We start from the raw sequence: 20,340 nt of genomic DNA, 5'->3' as shown, positions 1-20,340 counted from the left end.
CCATGTTTCCGTAAGAAGAAGTAAATCAGGCTTTTACGACTGTAAAAGTTGGAAGATCTCAAGTTGGTGCTTCACCATGGACAGTGTGTTCAGATAAATGACTGAGAATCCCATTTTTAGGTCTCGCCTGACCCAGCGCATGCGCTGGTCTGGCGAGACTTATTGAGAGTGCTCCAAAAAGTGCTACCAGGCCAGCCTAGAGCTACAGTGCATGTGTGTGGGAGCGCGCGCCGCGCTTTACCGCGATTACTTTCACTTTCGCGGCCGCACGGCCGCTTTGATGTTTGATCATGATCGCGATCACTTTCACTTTCGCGGCCGCACGGCCACTTTTCAAAGCCAATAGGTCTCGCTTTTGGGACCTTATAAGTATTTAGTTATGCAACTGTTGCATGGCTAAACACTTATAAGGTCCCACAGGCGAGACCTATTGGCTATGCCAATGCTTGTTTCCTGGCTATTGTGAGTATTAAGGGCATGCAGTGTAGTGGGTGTGACGAGAATAGAATTGGGTAAAATTTCAGGAAAGGTGGTTCTATGTTTAAAAACACCCGACTCAATTAAACTAAGGCGGATATGGTCAGCAACATCATGGTTCCCATGCAGCTCCTTCAATTCCATGGCTGAATATCTCAAAGAGAGGGCAACATTTCTGGCCCCTGGACCCGTACAGCCGCAGACGGGCGCAGACAGGCTTGCCTTTGGCGCGCCTTCCTACAGAATGCGAAATGTCAGATCGAACAGGATCACACATGCCCTGATATTAACGGGGGGATCTACATGCTCTATGTGTATAGCGATATTGTAGAGGCCCAGAGGATCAACGATAGTTACTCGCCGCTATTAAGATGGGTCCATGTACAGGGCGAAAATAATACAATGGTCAATATTCAATTCAACAAACCCGACTACGTCGCAGTTTCTAAAAACCATTTTGACACTATTTCAATTATGATCTTCGATGACCAGTCCATCCCGGTGGCCTTTCAATACGGGAAAGTTATTGTTAAGCTTCATTTAAGACCGAGATGCGACAGAGGCTATTAAGCAGGCATCATGGTGGTTGTGAAAACATACGGGGACCCATATATGTACAGGGACTATTACCAAAACCAGGCCGGATATGGAGGCCCTCCTCCGTACTTTCAAGGGTCCCCGGTTATGTACAGGTCTAGTCTAGGAGGTTTCACCGCAGTCTATTTAGAAGAGCTATGCCCTTCTTGAGAAGAGGCTATGAAATTGTAAAACCGCATGTTAAAGCGGCGGCTACGAACATTGCCCAGTATGTTGTAGGGTCTGTTACTTTGGCGGTTGCAGAATGCATGAACAAACAGCTGCAAAAAGGCGCTGGTTTGGTGTACAGGCCTCGCACCATTGTTAAAAGGAAGCGCCGCGCTTCGAGACGCAGAGGACCGCCTGCGCCCTATAAAAAAAGAGGAGTTCTTCAAAGCGCTCTCAGAAAAGAAAAACCCCAAGACGGAAGAGAGCTTCGAAGAAGAAGAGAACCGCCTCTAAAGTACAATTTTTTTAAAGCGGCGCAAGCTAAAGTATGGCCTTCGTACATTGTGCATCGGGCGAGTGCGCCAAATCCGAGTTAGACTTGTTTACTCTAAAGCTCACGCAGACAAGCATCGAAAACAGCTTCTTCATGAAAGTATCACCTTTAGCCGCTTTGACGCCTCTGGCCCCTATAGAGTTTTATGTATCAGGGTCCACGGATATGTATTTGGATCTTGACAACACGCTACTCCATCTTATGTGTAAAATCAAAAATGCGGATGGTTCTGACATAGCAGCAGACGCTAAAGTGACGACGATCGCCTACCCCCTAGGAACCGTGTTTAATCAGGTGGATATCACCCTGGGCGATTGCCTCATCACACTGAGCGATACCATGTACGCTTACAGAGCCTACCTTGAGAGCATTCTAAATTACAGTAGCGACCCCCTCGACACGCAGCTTTAAGCGGGGCTCTTCTACAATGACACAAACAGACACTTTGAAGCCATGGAGCTGGACGGTGACAATCAGGGTTTTGTGAAAAGAGCAAGTTTTGCGGTGGGCAGTCGGCAGTTTGACCTCCTGGGTCGCATACATTCAGACCTCTTCTTCCAAGATAAACTGATCATCAACGGAATTGATCTTAAGATCAAGCTCACTAGCAACAAGGATGCATTCTGTCTCATCAGCGGGGATGCGGACCCGTACAAGCTGGACATACTGTCAGCGAGTCTGTTTGTAAAGAGGGTGAAAGTGTCCCCGAGCGTCAGACTCGCTCACGTCGACGCTTTGCAAATATCAAACGCCAAGTACGCGGTGGAAAGAGTCACTCTGAAGGTATTCAGCATCCCTGCCGGTACCCGATTAACTCAGCAGCAGAATTTTGGGACAACTACCCAAGTTTATCATCATCGGATTTGTGGACAATACAGCTTTTAGTGGCATCTACGGCTCAAATCCCTTCAATTTTAAGCACTACAACATCAACTACGCTGCCCTGGTCCATGAGGGTACTGTGATTTCTGCAAAACCCTACACACCCAGTTGTATAACCTCCCACTACATCAGGGAATATCAGGGGCTGGTTTCGATAACCGGGAAGCATCTACGGGACTGTGGGGTGGCCGTGGCAAGAGAAGGCTATGAGGCCGGATACACACTGTTCGCATTCGACCTGACTCCTGACATGGAAGACGGCAATCACTATAAGCTGGTGAAAAACGGCAATCTAAAAGCTGAAATACGATTTAGTAATCCGCTCCCTGTGAATGTGAACATGGTCGTATTCTCTCTATTGGACAGCATCATTCAGATCAACCACTCTAGACAGATTTTGTTTGACTATTTTTAAAATGTTTGTGAAATGGACACTGTACAGATACAGGACTTCTTAAGCAGGCATAAATACGCTAGGAAATACTTTTTAGGTGTTTTCCCTAGCGATGGGCTACCAGCCGAAATAGGGCCAGAAAGACTGCGCACCCTAGTCTTTAACACAGATCCTCATTACAACGGTGGAACACACTGGGCGGCTGTGTTTATAGATAGTGACAAGGTTACAGTGTTTGACAGTACAGCAGAGTTCCCAGAGCACTGTATCTATACCAGGGGTCTCCAACCGGTCGATCGCGAGCTACCGGTAGCTCGCGTAACCACCATGAGTAGCTCGCGCCATGCATCTAAATTTTGTAGCCTATTATTGTCCTTTATTATTATTAGGCCTTTTTTCACAGCCGTTGCCTGCCCTCACCAAACCAACTGCTCAGATTGGCCTAACTGAGCTTAGCTGGGGCGGGGCAGGCCAAAGATGACGCTGTTCCTGAACTCAGCCTACACGCCACCTGCCTTTCACTGCCTGGCACCGCGCTCGTGATCCTGCAGGACGTGTGCCGGAGCAAAGCAGCGGGTGAGCCTGAGCAGAGCAGCAGGTGGGCCGGAGTGGAGCAGCAGGTCCTTGGAAAGCCTGCTAGCATGCAGGTGGTGCAAGCAGTATTGAACTGCTACAAACCCACGCTCATTATATTTGAGCAGCAGTCTATCGGTAAGCACTGGCCTGACCAGTAAACCTCTTTATGCTCTGTTCTCCAGACGGTCTGTATTAATTTAAATATTATTGAGAGTTGATTTTATTCCTTATTTATGTTATGTGGAATGTACAGTTGGTTACCTTCAAAACGTTTTTGAAATGTGAATCCTTCAGATATTAGGACGTGGAATGAAATTTAATAGTGGATGCAAACTTGCAGTGTCTTAACTAAACTAGAAATATGCTTTTACCAAAGGAAAATTGTATTTGATTTTTACATAAAAACCTTTGTGCTGAAAAAAGTTTGAGTGTTCTGTAGTAAAAGAAAGGTCATTGTATGGCAGAAGATTTTTTTTATCCCTGTTAAGGTGTGGTAGCTAAGATTTAAAACGGAGTGAGTATTCAAAGATTTACGGTTCAATGTTACCACTGGTTATAGTACTATTGCTCCCGGCAACAAATAACTCGCAAGCTTTGGATTTCTTCCCTCCCCCCGCCCATGTCGATTGGCCTTTTCGTAAGTTCATAAGAGGTGCTAGCTGCGCTAGCAATATACTGCTTTATAGTGCCTGGGTCGTCGTTTCTTGACAGTGCTACTTTTAAGCAGTTCCTCACCCTTTTGCACATGGGACACTACTGTGACATACCCTCACTTGTCTTCACCAATTTTAGGATCGTGGGTGCATCTGAACCACTGCTGACCATTGATTTGAGTGGGAATGTGGCCACACAGTTCATTTGTGGTTCTAGGTCTCATTGTAGGAGACACAGGCTCAGACTACCTGGTATTTTAATTTTACAAAACACACCCAAAAGTACTGGCATCAACCTTCGGATTACCTATAATTAAGTTAGGCTTCATGCTTTATTAAAAATTGGTTGAAGCCTTCTGTACTGTAAACCTGCTGCAGCCGCTGGTATGCCACGGGTGCTTGATGGACTGGGTCTTGTTTATAGCCAAGTCTGAGCCCACCGTGTCCCATCTGCTCCCGAACTATGAATGCTAAATATATTATGCTAACAACATTTCGGCTGAGTGAAAGAGGCCCAAAGGATGCCTTTAATTTAGCAACATTGCCTGACAGTTTGGAAACATCCAAAAAGACGACTAACAGGCAAAATCGAAAATGTATTTTTTTCCCGCTTTCCAGCTCTAGGTTGTACATCAGCAGAAGCAGGGTGTTGCCAAGTTTCAGTTTGCTTTACCGAAGGCACAACATAAAGAAAACTCTCCCCATCTGCACTCCTAATAAGAATGTAAATTATTTCACTCTTCAGAGCAGCTTTGAATTTCTGATCCAGTTTTAACTCTTTCTTACCCTCTTTGGAGAAGTCATTGACAGGATATGCATGCTCGTCCAAATTACAAATGTGTTTAATATTCAGGGATAGTAATGATTGTTTTCAATATTTAGCACAGCAGTAGCTCACCAACATTATTGCAAATAATCTCTGTGCCACCATCCCATTTCTAATATGTGATGTCCTTTTTCGATCTATTCAAAGAAACATTTTTATTGATGTTGCATGTACTCTTACACAACATTTCTTTGCAAATACTCTGTAATAGACTTGCACATCAGCCACATTCAAAATAAATTTGAAGAAAATGGTATTTAGCTTCAAAAGAAGGAGAGTGGACCCTTTTGTTCAAATCACAGCATGGGCTCGGAAGAAATTAGGCTTAAAGTCAATAAAACTGGGCGTGGAAGGGTCTCTCGAAAAATTGCGCGAGTTGCCAAACCTTCAGTAGCTCACGACGATTTTCACTGCTCAGAAGTAGCTCTCACTATACGAAAGGCTGGAGACCCCTGATCTATACACAGCCCATATTCAAGTTTGTGAAAAATACCGCAGCAAGGGTTGAGTATAACAAGCTAAGGGTCCAGGATTCGTTAGCCATCACATGAGGGGAACACTGTATTTATTTTATCAGTAAAATGTGGGAGGGTGTGGCGTTTAGAAATTTCTTAAATCTATATTCGATTGACCTTGTTAACAATGACAGTCTAGTTGTGAAATATGTAAAAGAAAACACAAGGGTATCGGCAGACCTGTGTAAACAGAATATAACGTTTGTCAAAATTGTAAGGGCCTGTAACGTGTGTATGTTTAATGATGAACGTTTAAAATAAAGGCAATTTTAAAACCAGCATTCAGACTCTGTATTTCTATGCTGCCACATACACCATAATTAAAAATGTTTTAAAAGACGAGTGAGACGGAATGAAAAGTTATAAAAGTGTGTATTACAAACTGTTATGTAGGTTGCGCATTACAATGACATCCATTACTGAAGAAATATATGAAGAAAAATCAGACACGATTATACATGTAATACGCACAGTTATTAAAAAAAGGCTGTAGAAACATTAAGGATTAATCCACGTACGGGATTTGGACAGCGGCCTTCTTCTCTGTGCAGATGGCGCAAGTGGGGTGCTCCAAGAGGGGGATAGTCGTGGGCCGTCAGAGGTGGCTGGCGATGGCGGGAGGGGTGTCTTTAAACTGTCAAGCATACAACGGTGATCGTTATTACCCATGAGTGTGGAAGGGATGTTGAGTTCAGCGGCGGCTCATTGAAACTGATCCCAACCTCTAGGAGCATTTTGATGCGTTAGGGTCTTGGAGTGCGTGAGACCTTTGACTAGATCGTACATGTGTGAACCAACAACCGGCTGTCCCTTGTAGAGAAATTTGCCTCGCTCATTCCACACTGTTAGGTCTTTAGAAGCGGCGAGTTTACTCATCAACATTTGCGCTGCCCCCCCTGTGCCTCTAAGTTATATTTTTAGGAGGTCGTTAACAAAGACATCTGAGGGCAGGGTCTGGGCCGTTTGAGGCTGTTGGGGTTGCGGAGCTGGCGCTGGCGTTGCTGGCTGTTCAGAGTCCGGGGCATATAAAGTTAGCTTATTTTTTTCGGTATCCCACTGCTTGTAGTAGATTAGAAAATTTTCAAGGGTGCTGGTGTGAAGGGTAGCTTTGTCGTACGGTTCAAAATATCTTTAATTTCAGCATCCAGTCGTAGAGTCTCATTTCACCATATATCCCAGGCATTGTCCGCAAAAGAGCCCAGTTCCTCCAGCTGTTTTCTAGGAACCAAATACATCTTTGCGGCATGCTCCACCTTCGGCCCGAGAGGAGGCTTGTAATTAAGGGTATAGCTATGCCGAGCAATGAGCCTATAAAACCCCCAGAATGTTTCACCAGTTTCTTCTTGGTAATGAGTGAGGCCCTTTTATTACAGAGCTTCTTGATAAGATGTTGCTTCTTCTTCAACACCTGTAACTGGCTCTTTGATATAGGGACATTGCCTTTTAGGGTGTTTAGGGCTATATCTGAAATGGCCGCCACTAAATCGTCAGAAGCAGCGCAGAGGAGGACCTTTCTGTGCTGGGGATTGGCTGTAACCAGCATTTTCAGGAGAGCTAAATTGCAGCGTAGGTGGTCAGACACGGTCAACACAGGGTGTTTTAAGGGTCGGACTGAAAATGTCTCTAAAGGTCTTCAGCGCTACTTTTTATAGGCTTGGGACTTGGTCTTTGGGGTGTAAGCTTTAAGTTGACCAATAAGTAGCCCTGGGGTTTTGCTGTAGCGTTGTTAAAGGCCTCCATGAAGAAGTGTGTGTTTCCCGGGTACATTTGTTTAGCTATGATGGATATTTGCTGTTTGTCACGGGGATTTTCAAATAAAACAAGGTATGAGGCGTTGAGTGCTATAGAGCGACTGTTCTTAACCTTGTAAAACAAGTTCTGCACAATGTAGCATATGCTTAGATTGTGGTGGTGTGAATATTGAGTAAAAGCTCTCTCTAACTCAGGATGGTCACCACCTTCACGCATAAGGTCATCGACAATTACCATGTTTACAAGGGTTGGTGGCAGCAGCTCATCGTCGTTGAGATTATCAGGTATACCTTCTATAAATCTGATATGAAGGAAGCTGCGGGACAGGTCGGTATAAAGATCTTTCCAGCATGAATAAAGCCACACAATGTTATTATTTGTTTGGGATAAAGCACCAGCAGCATTTTCTAAGAGCTTTTTTATAAAGTAGCTTTTACCACAGTTTGAGGGCCCTGCTAAAACGCAGAAGAACGGATGCTGTGATCTGGTGTCCATAGTGCGGTGTTGACATCTCTAATGCGCCTAATAACCGTACGGCAGTGTTTAATAGTCTGTAGTCAGGACGCTTTTGTTAAAAACAAGTCGTAAGGTTTTATGTAGGGGCTGGGTTGTAATGTCCCACTTCTTTTTGGATCTGACTATGCAGGGCTGATTCACAACTATTGTTTTATCATTTTCACGATCATCCGATGCAGAGTATTCGTGCACCAGATCGTTCAGACTGTCAAAATTGATTTTTAGGGTGTTGCTGACGTTTAATGTTATACCTTTGACCTTTATGCACACTTTGTTGGTGTTTGTTTTGTATGAGTAGGTCTTAGGTCCGGAGGAGGTAAACTTCATTATATGTTCATCCTTATCGAGCTCGCTGGTCCAATTACCTAAGTAATCCCCAAGAGGAGGGTCTTCATCCCCCGGTTTACTCAGAAAAATCACAGAGTCGGTGTCATGATACAGGCAGCGGTCCTGGAGTTTATCCATAACCCTGTAAAGTTCTAGACGGCCGTGGGATGTTGTAAAGCATGCTATGAAGATGTTTATGTTGTTATACGTTGTGGGGTACTCTTTTGTGTATTTCCAACACACAGCTGCGGTCGCGTCATCGATAAACTCGCAGCTGGACACCTTGTAACAAGGGGCAAAAAGGTACTTAAACAGTTCATCAGGATCTGTTATTAAGGTCGTATTTGACATGTTTGTACACTGTGCGAATTTCCCCATAAGGAGTTGAGGCATAGTTTGGCTAACTGTCGGCGGGCAGGGTTGACCTCTATCAAATGGGGTCGTAAACGTATACCCTCGTGAGCGTGGTAGTCATCGATGTATTTCTGCTTTGCATCTCGACTAGTACACCATTCGGGATATCCTGAGGCCTCCTGTTTGTCTCTGAGAAACAAATTGATGGAGCGTGAAAAGAGACGTGTCGTGGTCCTCTTAACATGCCACACCTCGTGTACTCTCCTGAATCTGTAGCCTTTCTCTAGGCAGCTTGGACCTTGATGCTACACCAGGTCCCTGTGAGCACCCTTTGTTCTTCGGTGTGACTACAACCAGCAACCTCTTTAAACACTGCGCATGTTCGACAGAGGGGGAACATCAGCTTACCATCGACTCTGTATGGTAACACTGGAAAGTAAAGCTGCCTTGGAGGATAGATTTCACATTTGATTTGCCCAAAGTATTCGGAAAGGGGCTTAAAGTCTCTATATATGATGGCAAGGTATCCTAAGGGGTATACCTTCATTTTGTTCACAAATAGGTACAGACTGGTGAAATCATAGTAGTGTATTTTCTCACCCTCACCAACGGTCCTGTACAGTTGTATGGCATTTGTACGACCCCCAAATAAGGCATCGCGGTGCTCCAGAGGTTGTGGTAAATCATGACTCTGAAGGAAAGAGCGTAGCTCTGTGTCGGTTGTTAGCATATCTAACCACTCATGCCCCCATAGGACTCTCATAGCAAAGCCACATTTTTCAACATACTGTGCCCTCATCAGAGTACGTCTATGTAAGTGCTCAAATTTGGCATCCATCAGTCTGTTAAACTCGTGGGGTTTGTAACGCCGAGGGCAGCCATGGTAAAAACAGCCATTGTATTCAAAGGACACCGGCACTCCCTTAATTACAGCGTACCCATCCAGGTAATAGGGACCCAGGCGGTATTCACCACCCTGTAAGGCGTGTTGAATATGTATGTCTTCCTTCTCAGAGACGTACATGAGCCATTGGATAGACGGGGTTGAATAACGTTTCTGTTTACCGTTATAGAGGTCTAGCAGCACTAGAGCGATACTGTTTGGTCTTAAAAACATGTATTTGAAGATGGACATACACATGGAAGCCAACGTGATGTTTTGAAAAGGGTCTAGGTATTCGACCGTCTTTGCCATTTGAGGCATCTTGGGTTTCAAGACCCTGACTTTCTAAGTTATTTGAGGCGTCTTGGGTTTCAAGACCCTGACTTTCTTAGTCATAGACACCTCAACATCTCTGAAGAGGTTGCATGCTTGTGGCAGGATCATTACATCAGCCTGACAATAAGCTTTCAACTCGGTTTGAAAATGAAACTCCTTTTCACGGTTTTCAGAGTACCATTGTAGAACGCTTTCTTTCTCAGAAGGCATCATATATTCAGCCCCGTAGCTGTCCGGGGGCGGTATGGACACCCCACATAATTCTGGTTTGCCCAGGTGTTAAAAAAGTGTGGAAAATAACCTTTACACCCAGGGAAACCAAAGGCTTTTGGCAGCTTGCTCAATTTCATGGGTAGGAAATTCAGGGTGTCTATGAATCTTATTTGTAACTGGCCAGCCCATAACAACATTAGCTTGGAACCTTGAGTGATGAGTTCTACTTGTACTTTTTCACGAATCATTGTTTGTAAAATAAAGAATGAATCGTAGGCTTTTGAGTTATGGACCAGCATGGTATACCCTTTGAATTTGGATTGAATTAATGTATTAAGGAAATCACCAATGCACGTTTGCCCCTCAAACTCCCAGCTGTCATCGGAAGTTAGTTGGTGTGCGTAAATATAGTTAGGTTGGTGGACACTCGTCTCTTGTGTGCACTCTATATCAAACACTATGTAGTCTTCGGTTTTGGTCTGGGGTCTACTTTGAACCATGTAACACTGGTGTACAATTCCTATCCTACATGGAGTCTGACACCTTGGGTATTTCATGCCTCTGCATTTGTAATCTGTCACGACATACCGGCCACACTCTCGACAATCCATTTTAGGGACGCATTTAACAGCTTTGTTGTGTATGCTCAAGCAGTCTTGTGAGTGACAAAACATCTTACAGTTGCGGCACCTCACCTTCAAGGTGGCGTCTATGACGCAACCGTCCCTCTGATATTTCTTAAAGTGCATTTCACACTGATGATGTGCTTAGTGTTGTATATGTGGTCGCAATGTGTGCACACGTACTTGACGCCCAGAAAACTTTTAAGGTTTAAGATACCGTAAAAGTGATTTTTGTAGTGAAGGACATATACGGTCTTGTTTTTCACACGTTCACCTGTTGTAAAGTACTTCCAAGAGCCGTTGTGATAAAGAACTTTCACCGTAATGGCAAAATAGTTCTCAAAATGACCTATGTCGCCAAAGCCAAACAGGCGGTCTGGAGGTATTTCAAGAGTCTCATGGGCTTCCGCAGCTCTGGACAGGATGACAGCGTCGGTGGTGTTGCGTCCCATCAGCAACCCCACGATGCTGGCCGCCAGACAGGTGTTGGCTGCTCAGTTGTTAAAGTTGAGTAGCCAACGTTGTTTCTTACCAATTATCTTGCTGTATAGGATGCTCTTTAAAGGCCTAGAAACACCCCCCTCACGCCCCCTACAATGAGGGCTATGACTCTGAAAGTGCCAAAGGCGACTAGATCAGCCTTACTCTGTAAAAGCCTCAAGAGGTTTTCTAAAAAATCCACGGCGTCAAACACATTGCGGGACCTTCATTTGGTTAACAAAGGACTGTCAAAACCCTGCCCCTGGAAGCGTAGGTGGAAAAAATCATTAGGCCCCACATCGCGTAACAACTTTTCTATAAGTGTTTGCACCGCCTGCTGTGTGATTAAAACCCCATGATCGGAGGACCTTATCTGGTGAAGGTTAATAAACCTAAACTCCTCATAGTGTTCTGTAGCGTTAAATCTCTCTACAGTACGACTGTAGCTTCTAACGCTCTCTAAAAACACAGCCTCTGAATCCTCATCTTGAGGAATTTGACTTGATGGGGAGTTTGCTGATTTATCATTTTGGGGATTCTGGTTTAGCATGGGCTCTGGGGGCCTTTTAAGCCGCCTTGTAGCGCTTATTCTGGCTTTCTTTAGTTTACTTATTAAAAGCCTGCGCTGCTTAGTGCTATTAGCCCACTTTTGTTTTTTACGGGACCATGCTTTTCTAGGTAGCCTACCCCTCCTATCTGAACAGCGTGGATTGTGCCTATGGGCGGCGTGCTCAAAGAGACATCTACTACAGACCCACCCAGCGGCCCTTCTGGTTGCTCATGGTGTTGGAGTGTTGGCTCTCTACCCCTAGAAACCTTCAATTGCACACCCGTCGGGATGTTCTCTCCTGAACTTATGTAATGCAGGGTGCGTGGTTCTTGTGTATGTGATGAAGGCAACTTGGATCTCGATGCTACACCAGGTCCCTGTGAGCATCCTTTGTTCTTCGATATGACTAAAACCACCAACCTCTTTAAACACTGTGCATGTTCGATAGAGGGGGAACATCAGCTTACCATCGACTCTGTATGGTAACACTGGAAAGTAAAGCTGCCTTGGAGGATAGATTTCACATTTGATTAGCCCAAAGTATTCGGAAAGGGGCTTAAAGTCTCTATATATGATGGCAAGGTATCCTAAGGGGTATACCTTCATTTTGTTCACAAATAGATACAGACTGGTGAAATCGTAGTAGTGTATTTTCTCACCCTCGCCAACGGTCCTGTGCAGTTGTATGGCATTTGTACGACCCTGAATAAGGCTTCGCGGGGCTCCAGAGGTTGTGGTAAATCATGACTCTGAAGGAAAGAGCAGAGCTCTGTGTCGGTTGTTAGCATATCTAACCACTAATGCCCCCATAGGACCCTCATAGCAAAGCCACATTTTTCAACATACTGTGCCCTCATCAGAGTACGTCTATGTAAGTGCTCAAATTTGCACCCATCGGTCTGTTAAACTCATGGGGTTTGTAACACTGAGGGCAGCCGTGGTAAAAACAGCCGTTATATTTAAAGGTCGCCGGCACTCCCTTAATTACAGCGTACCCATCCAGGTAATAGGGACTCAGGCGGTATTCACCACCCTGTAAGGCGTCTTGAATATATATGTCTTCCTTCTCAGAGACGAAAATGAGCCATTGGATAGACAGGGTTGAATAACGTTTCTGTTTACCGTTATAGAGGTCTGGCGGCACTAGAGCGATACTTTTTGGTCTTAAAAACATGTGTTTGTAGATGGACATACACATGGAAGCCAACGTGATATTTTAAAAAGGGTCTATGTATTCGACCGTCTTTGCCATTTGAAGCATCTTGGGTTTCAAGACCCTGACTTTCTAAGTTATTTGAGGCATCTTTGGTTTCAAGACCCTGACTTTCTTAGTCATAGACACCACAACATCTCTGAAGAGGTTGCATGCTTGTCGCAGGATCATTACATCAGCCTGACAATAAGCTTTCAACTCGGTTTGAAAATGAAACTCCTTTTCACGGTTTTCAGAGTACCATTGTAGAATGCTTTCTTTCTCAGAAGGCATCATATATTCAACCCCATAGCTGTCCGGAGGCGGCATGGGCCCCACATAATTCTGGTTTGCCCAGGTGTTAAAAAAGTGTGGAAAATAACCTTTACACCCGGGGCAACCAAAGGCTTTTGGCAGCTTGCTCAATTTCATGGGTAGGAAATTCAGGGTGTCTATGAATCTTATTTGTAACTGGCCAGCCATTAACAACATTAGCTTGGAACCTTGAGTGATGAGTTCTACTTGTACCTTTTCACAAATCATAGTTTGTAAAATAAAGAATGAATCATAGGCTTTTGAGTTATGGACTAGCATGGTATACCCTTTGAATTTGGATTGAATTAATGTATTAAGGAAATCACCAATGCACGTTTGCCCCTCAAACTCCCAGCTGTCATCGGAAGTTAGATGGTGTGCGTAAATATAGTTAGGTTGGTGTACACTCGTCTCTTGTGTGCACTCTATATCAAACACTATGTAGTCTTCGTTTTTGGTCTGGGGTCTACTTTTAACCATGTAGCACTGGTGTACAATTCCTACCCTACATGGAGTCTGACACCTTGGGCATTTCATGCCTCTGCATTTGTAATCTGTCACCACATACCGGCCACACTCTCGGCAATCCATTTTAGGGACGCATTTAACAGCTTTGTTGTGTATGCTCAAGCAGTCTTGCGAGCGACAAAACATCTTACAGTTGCGGCACCTCACCTTCAGGGTGGCGTCTACGACGCAACCGTCCCTCTGACACATCTTACAGTGCATTTCACACTGATGATGTGCCTTAGTGTTGTATATGTGGTCGCAATGTGTGCACACGTACTTGACGCCCAGAAAACTTTTAAGGTTTAAGATACCATAAAAGTGATCTTTGTGGTGAAGGACATATATGGTCTTGTTTTTCACACGTTCCCCTGTTGTAAAATACTTCCAAGAGCCGTTGTGATAAAGAACTTTCACCGTAACGGCAAAATAGTTCTCAAAAAGACCTATGTCGCCAAAGCCGACCTGGCAGTCTGGAGGTATTTCAAGAGCCTCATGGGCTTCAGCCGCTCTAGACAGGATGACAGCGCCAGTGGTGTTGCGCCCCATCAGCAACCCCACGATGCTGGCCGCCTGACAGGTGTTGGCTGCTCCGTTATTAAAGTTGAGAAGCCAACGTTGTTTCTTACCAATTATCTTGCTGTATAGGATGCTCTTTAAAGGCCTAGAAACACCCCCCGCACGACCCCGTACAATGAGGGCTATGATTCTGAAAGTGCCAAAGGCGACTAGATCAGCCTTACTCTGTAAAAGCCTCGAGATGTTTTCTAAAAAATCTACAGCGTCAAACACATTGCGGGACCTTCATTTGGTTAACAAAGGACTGTCAAAACCCTGCCCCCGCTCTTTAAAAACACAGCCTCTGAATCCTCATCTTGAGGAATTTGACTTGATGGGGAGTTTGCTGATGTATCATTTTGGGGATTCTGGTTTAGTATTGGCTCTGGGGGCCATTTAAGCCACCTTGTAGCGCTTATTCTGGCTTTCTTTAGTTTACTTATTAAAAGCCTGCGCTGCTTAGTGCTATTAGCCCACTTTTGTTTTTTACTGGACCATGCTTTTCTAGGTAGCCTACCCCTCCTATCTGAACAGCGTGGATTGTGCCTGTGGGCGGCGTCCTCAAAGAGACATCTACTACAGGCCCACCCCGCGGCCCTTCTGGGTGCTCATGGTGTTGGAGTGTTGGCTCTCTACCCCTAGAACCCTTCAACTGCACACCCATCGGGATGTTCTCTCCTGAACTTATGTAATGCAGGGTGTGTGGTTCTTGTGTATGTGATTCAAACTCTGTTTCTGAAACTGCATGACTTTGTTTGAGGGGTTCTGTATACTTTTTATGCTTGAGCAGGCGTAAGAAGTACAGAGACTTTGTCAGTACCGTGTGGACCTTACTGCTATATTTGGATTTGTGTTTATTAATACCCCGGGTATGTTGGGTCTTTAGGGGACGGTGTAGGTCTCGTCACGCAGGGATACTCCATATGTCGGACGCAGTTGTTTGACACGTTTGGAGGATCGCCCTTTTAAACTGGTCAACCATTTGCAGTATCTTCTGCTGTGCCTCCATCCCGACCCTGTCGTCGCTACCACACATCCCCAATTTTAAAATGGTGGCGTTCGCTTTGCGTTTTAGCTTTCTGACCGCCAGCTGTATGTCTTTCACGTGGGCCCCTAGTACCTCTTTTGGGTTTACAGAATCATATTGCATCAGATTAGGGCTGAATACAGTACTTGGTTGTACAACGACATGTAACACCCCTGGACACTCTCTAGCCCCTGCCGCCACACCATTCTGTAACTGAGGGTCGAGTGGGATCATAGAAACAGGGTCCCAGTGCGAACACCCCGGGGTGCCAGTGGAAGGGTCCTCACTAAATACGTCATCCAAGCCCTGATTTGTCCAGTCGTCCCAGCTCGTACTTTTATCACTGTATATTGCTTGTGGTGATGTGGGGTTTACAGTGGACACGGGGCTGGTTGGGTTGTACGCTCCTGGAGGGAGAGTAAATGGCTGTCGAAATAAACGAGGGTCCTAGCTTCTAAGGAATTGTCGGAGTTGTGGTCGTGTGAATGTCTAACCTCCGTATGCAAATCCCCATTGTACGTGTTAGAAGGCCCCGCGTGCGCTGCTTCTGAAGGTCTATCAAGTCTGTCTACCAGCCCTGTCAGTTTTTTGAGGCACCCACTGCTGCCGTTATAAGGTGTTCCTGATGGTTGAACATTTTCAGACATTGCGTTCCTAAGCCCATCAGGCATGATTATAGCAGGTTTTGGGGGTTGGTCTACGGGGAGCCCCTCTACCGGTGCTGCTAGTTTATTTGAAACTATAGAGGGCTTCAGGGTATGGGAATGGTCCTGTGTTGTAATGGGCTTGATTAAGGGCCCTTCTACTGCTTCTACTTGTAACGCTGGGACCCTCTGCTTCTTCTTAAGATATTTTCTTGAGAGACGATTCACTTTAGGGGGTTGGGGCTGTACTGGCTCTTCTGCAACCGCCGTCACACCCACTGGCCCCTTAGCGATAAGGGGTGTAGAGGGCTCATTCACAGGTGTAACAACATATTAAATGAGAGATCTAGAGGCCTTGTTTGGGGCTCAGGGACCACAGGTTTCTTCCTGAGGTTTAAAGGCATTGTTTGGGAATCTGTGACTCCCGGCATCTTCTTAAGGTTTAAAGGACAGGGTTGGGGCTCTGGGGCCCTCAGTTTCTTCTTAAGGGGGGGGTTTGTTTGAGATGAGGTCCCCTTTTGAGGCCTGGAGAGGGTTCAGATACGAGGTGTCGCTTTTAAACAGAACAGGCATTATGGTGACTGGGATTGTGAACACGTCTCCATTGCTGTCCCCCTCCCTGTGCAGAATAGACATTCCTGTAGGTGTGGTCATCATGTTGGAAGAGGGATTGTTTTGACATTTCACGGCTGTGCCGGCTCTCGGTTGTATGTGTTTGTAGTATGAACAGAGGCGGTCCTAGCGTACACGCCTACTCACACATTTTGATGCAGACAAGGTGTTGTGGGATGTCTTTGTGATGTCCCTTAATGGTGTCATCGGCCTCTTAACCGTACAGGTATCTTCTCCGATGTTCTTTTGAGTGGCTCCTAGAATGTAACATAAAAATATATATGTTAGACAGAATAGGGAATATGTATAAGCTGTTTAAACTACCCACAGACACCCCACCACAATAATTTCTACACACTCCACCTTTATACATTCAGTACTACATGGCGCTGGCCCCTTCCGCTTGCGAGAATAAAACCCAGAGAGTTCTTTCTTTGCACCCTTTTGTAAAAACACACCTGTTAGAGGTCTTTTCCCACATCCTTTCTTTGTCACACGTCGCTCTTTAGAAGTTGAAGATTTCCTTTTCAGTGGCCTTTCTTTTGTTGGCTGAGCCGCCTCTTGCACAACCGCGCTGCCCGTGCATGCCTCCAAGGGCCCTGCAAAGAAAATAAATAACAATAATAATCACATTTGAGGTATAAACATGGCCTTAGCAGCCCCTTCTGAGGAGCCCTCCTACATTTCGCCGCTGTGGTTTTTGGTCTAACACTGCCTAAGTCTTAGACATTTTAGAGAACCCAGGCATTTTTTATTTACCTGAAAGAACTGCGTTATCCTGCACACTCAGCTACGCGCTTTGAGCCCCCAGGTACTACTCTAGTTCGTCAAGATCTAGTTGGAGCTCGGCATCATAATCTATAAAATCATTCATACATGAGAATACCATTAGAAATGCAGAGCTTCTGAGACAGCGGTGTACAAAAACTACTCAGAACTATACAACTCTAAAAACATATACCTGACTGCATGCTAAGCATTTTGGCGTCTGTGATGGGTATTTCCGGGGTGTTCTGTGTTTGGGGTTAGATCAAAAACGGCTGTTTTAAAACTGCACCTCATAAACTAGCATTACTATATATTACTTAGAAACCGCAAATACATATTACATAGAGACAAACATCCTTACATAGAACCGGCGTTCAACAACATCTAGGTACATGTTACATCTGGCAAATGTGTACAAACTGTAGACACAACATGGCTGCCCACAGCTAAACAGCCTAGTTAAAGTTTTGGGAAAACATAAATTCAAAACAATACCCGTGCTTTTAACCCCTTGTGTGCCACACCCTTTCCCCGCCCTGTGCCGGGCGTTGCATTAGCGGGCGGGGTTCATGACGAGCTGGACTCGTCATGGGCACAGCGCAACCGCGGCCCATGACGAGTCCAGCTCGTCATGGGCACAGAAGGGGTTAATAATTCAGTGCTTTATATTAGGCTTTTAACTTATAAACTGCAAGTAACAAATGGTACACCTGGAGTCATGCCCCCCTTTACGTTATATACAAACTCGGGGATGCATTTAAAAGGGCTGTCTGGTGGGAGCAAAAGCACACATTTTAAAAGCGCTGCCTGGGGGAGAGCAAAAGCATACATTTAAAAAGGGTGACTGGTGGGGAGCAAAAGCATGTATTTTAAATGGGATGCCTGGGGGGGAGAGCAAAAAGCATGGGAAACACCCTGCTCAACATCCTGTGATTCTGGGTAAATCAATTAATGTAACAACACTCACTGACCTGAAATGAATGTGTGCTTATGTACTGTAACCATTGCACACGTACAAAGCCCTTCAGGTCGAGTTTGCGCTATTTAAAATGACCCCTTTGGGAAAAAAAAAGAAAAGAAAAGCCACAGCGACGCTCCTAAATGGTCCCTGCGGCCATAAATACCTTTTTATTTTATTCATTGCCCACACTCAGGGGTGAGGTCGCGCTATATAAATATGCCCCACATGTGGAAAACAGAAAAAAAAGTAAAGCCACAGGGACGCTGCTAAATGGTCCCTGTGGCCGTAAATACCTTTTTATTTTATTCATTGCCAACACTCAAGGGCGAGGTCGCGCTATATAAATATGCCCCACATGTGGAAAAAAGGGAGAAAAAAAAAGCCACAGGGATGCTGCTAAACAATCCCTGCGGCTGAAAAAATGCTTTTTCATTTTTTTTAAATTTATTTATTGCCCGCCCTTGGGGTCCCAACCCCTCTCTGCACATTCGCTGGGGGAAACCCTGCAGGGAACTACCTCTCCGTATTTGCGAGGGCCGGCCCCGCCCATTCCTTGACGTCATCATGGGGACACCTCTGAGGTCACGGAGGGGCAGGGACGGCCCTCACAGGCGTCGAGAGGAAGATACCAACGGCGATGCCTGCACGGCCATCAGGACCCACATGGGGCAACAGAAGAGCCTCCAACGAGCCCCCACAACCCCTTAGCAGCACCTGTGGTAAGCGGGCTCAGGGTATTTATTTATTTATTTAATACGGGGACACGAGTCCCACAGCACGCGTAGCCCCTTCGGTGGCCTGGAGCCGCATATCGCACCATGCCCCGGAGCCCACGCATGGAACATCGAGGGCTCTGGAGTGGCAGTGCTTTCATTTTATAAAAAAACGAGTGCTCAGCCCCACATAGCACCGTGACCTGCCGACCGCCGCATGGAGACCCATCCTCAACCTCTGAGGGGCTTAAAAAAGCCGATGGGCCCTCGAGCCCCACCGCTAGCCTCGCAAACCCCCAGAGCCCCCCAGCGTGGAAGCGGACTCGGGGTCTTTTATTTTTTTAAATCCATTGGGGACAGTGATCCCCACACACATGGCCATGCCCACCAGCTATCTCCAGAGCCACGGCGGAGCCTCACAGGGCTCTGGAGAAATACACAAAGACCTTGAGTCTTGGGTCCACCCCTAGACCATTGATTACACTGCCCACAACACCCGGAGACCCACAGGCTGTAAGCGGTCTCTGGGGTGGATCAAAAGATGGGTGGATGGTTCCCCTTCCCCACATGTCGGGATAAGCCCCAGAGGCCTATGGAAACAAACTCCCGGGGACTGCAGTAACATCAGCTTCAGGTTGGCGCCCCCCAAGAACCTCTAACACTGTGAAAATGGACTCTGGACCTGTAAAACACTTACTTTGGGACTCTTGGGTGTCACATTGGACAGTCTGCCAGCGTTTTGTTGTGGTGAAATAGAAGACCCCATAACAACCACCCAACAACCTTGCCTACATCCAAAGATACAAGGCATAAACACCATAACCCTTGGTAAGTACATACAACTGATGTTTTAAAGGTGTATTCACGTAGCATATATGCATGCATTGCCCTTCGTACATAACAATCCAACCATGTATTTTTATTCGTACTAAGCACCCCCCCTACCATTGCTCCAAGAGCCCTTTAAAAACCCCAAAGTTAAAATCGTATGTCTTTCTCCAAACACAGCCGCTTTAGTCATATTAAATACCGGTGTATATTGCACAATATGTCCTTTAAAAACTTAAGACTGCAGCCACCCAGCACAGAACAACAACAGAAGTATTGACATTAAATGCGTACCTTCACAAGGTCTTTAAAACGTTTAAACTGCAGCCCTGTGCATCCTTAAAAACGTCACCACTATTCACGTTAAATACTTTCACCCTTGCGCTTGGCGCCGTTTAAAAACTTAATATTGCATCCACATTTCACCTCAAGGTCTCTAGCAACATTCAACTTAACCAGCATCCCCTAAGCCTTTCAACATTATTAACATGTCAAGACTGCATACATTTAAAACACCCTTATTGTTCACATTAAATACACCCTGCAAATGTATTAAGTAACATTTAAAACTACATTATTCCAACCCATGTGCCTCTAAAACTATTCACATTAACCAGCATGCCATTACGCTTTAAACATTAATTAAAACCACGTAAACACAATCCTACAAAGCGCTAAGTACCATTTTCAACTACTTTCTTGTTCACTTTAAATGCATTTCCCTAATACTTTAAATAAGTCCTTAAATCCTTAAACATACAACATTGCGCCATCCCCCTA

At 45.3% G+C, this 20,340-nt stretch overlaps 1 pseudogene across 1 annotated transcript in view; it reads right to left on the bottom strand.

Annotated features, from left to right (window-relative positions):
- The window catches only part of LOC146812860 (homeobox protein NANOG-like), a 494,597-nt pseudogene that overhangs the window by 48,683 nt on the left and 425,574 nt on the right, over positions 1-20,340 (bottom strand). Inside the window, exons 3-4 of the transcript XR_014966928.1 lie at positions 16,749-16,889; positions 16,438-16,547 (exon numbers count right to left, since the gene is read on the bottom strand). The product of XR_014966928.1 is annotated as a homeobox protein NANOG-like (transcript). The remainder of the gene's footprint in view (positions 1-16,437; positions 16,548-16,748; positions 16,890-20,340) is intronic.

The sequence above is a fragment of the Triturus cristatus genome, chromosome 7, assembly GCF_964204655.1.
Source record: "Triturus cristatus chromosome 7, aTriCri1.1, whole genome shotgun sequence".
Classification (NCBI taxonomy): Eukaryota; Metazoa; Chordata; class Amphibia; order Caudata; family Salamandridae; genus Triturus; species Triturus cristatus.
This window is presented reverse-complemented; position numbering and strand designations above follow the sequence as displayed.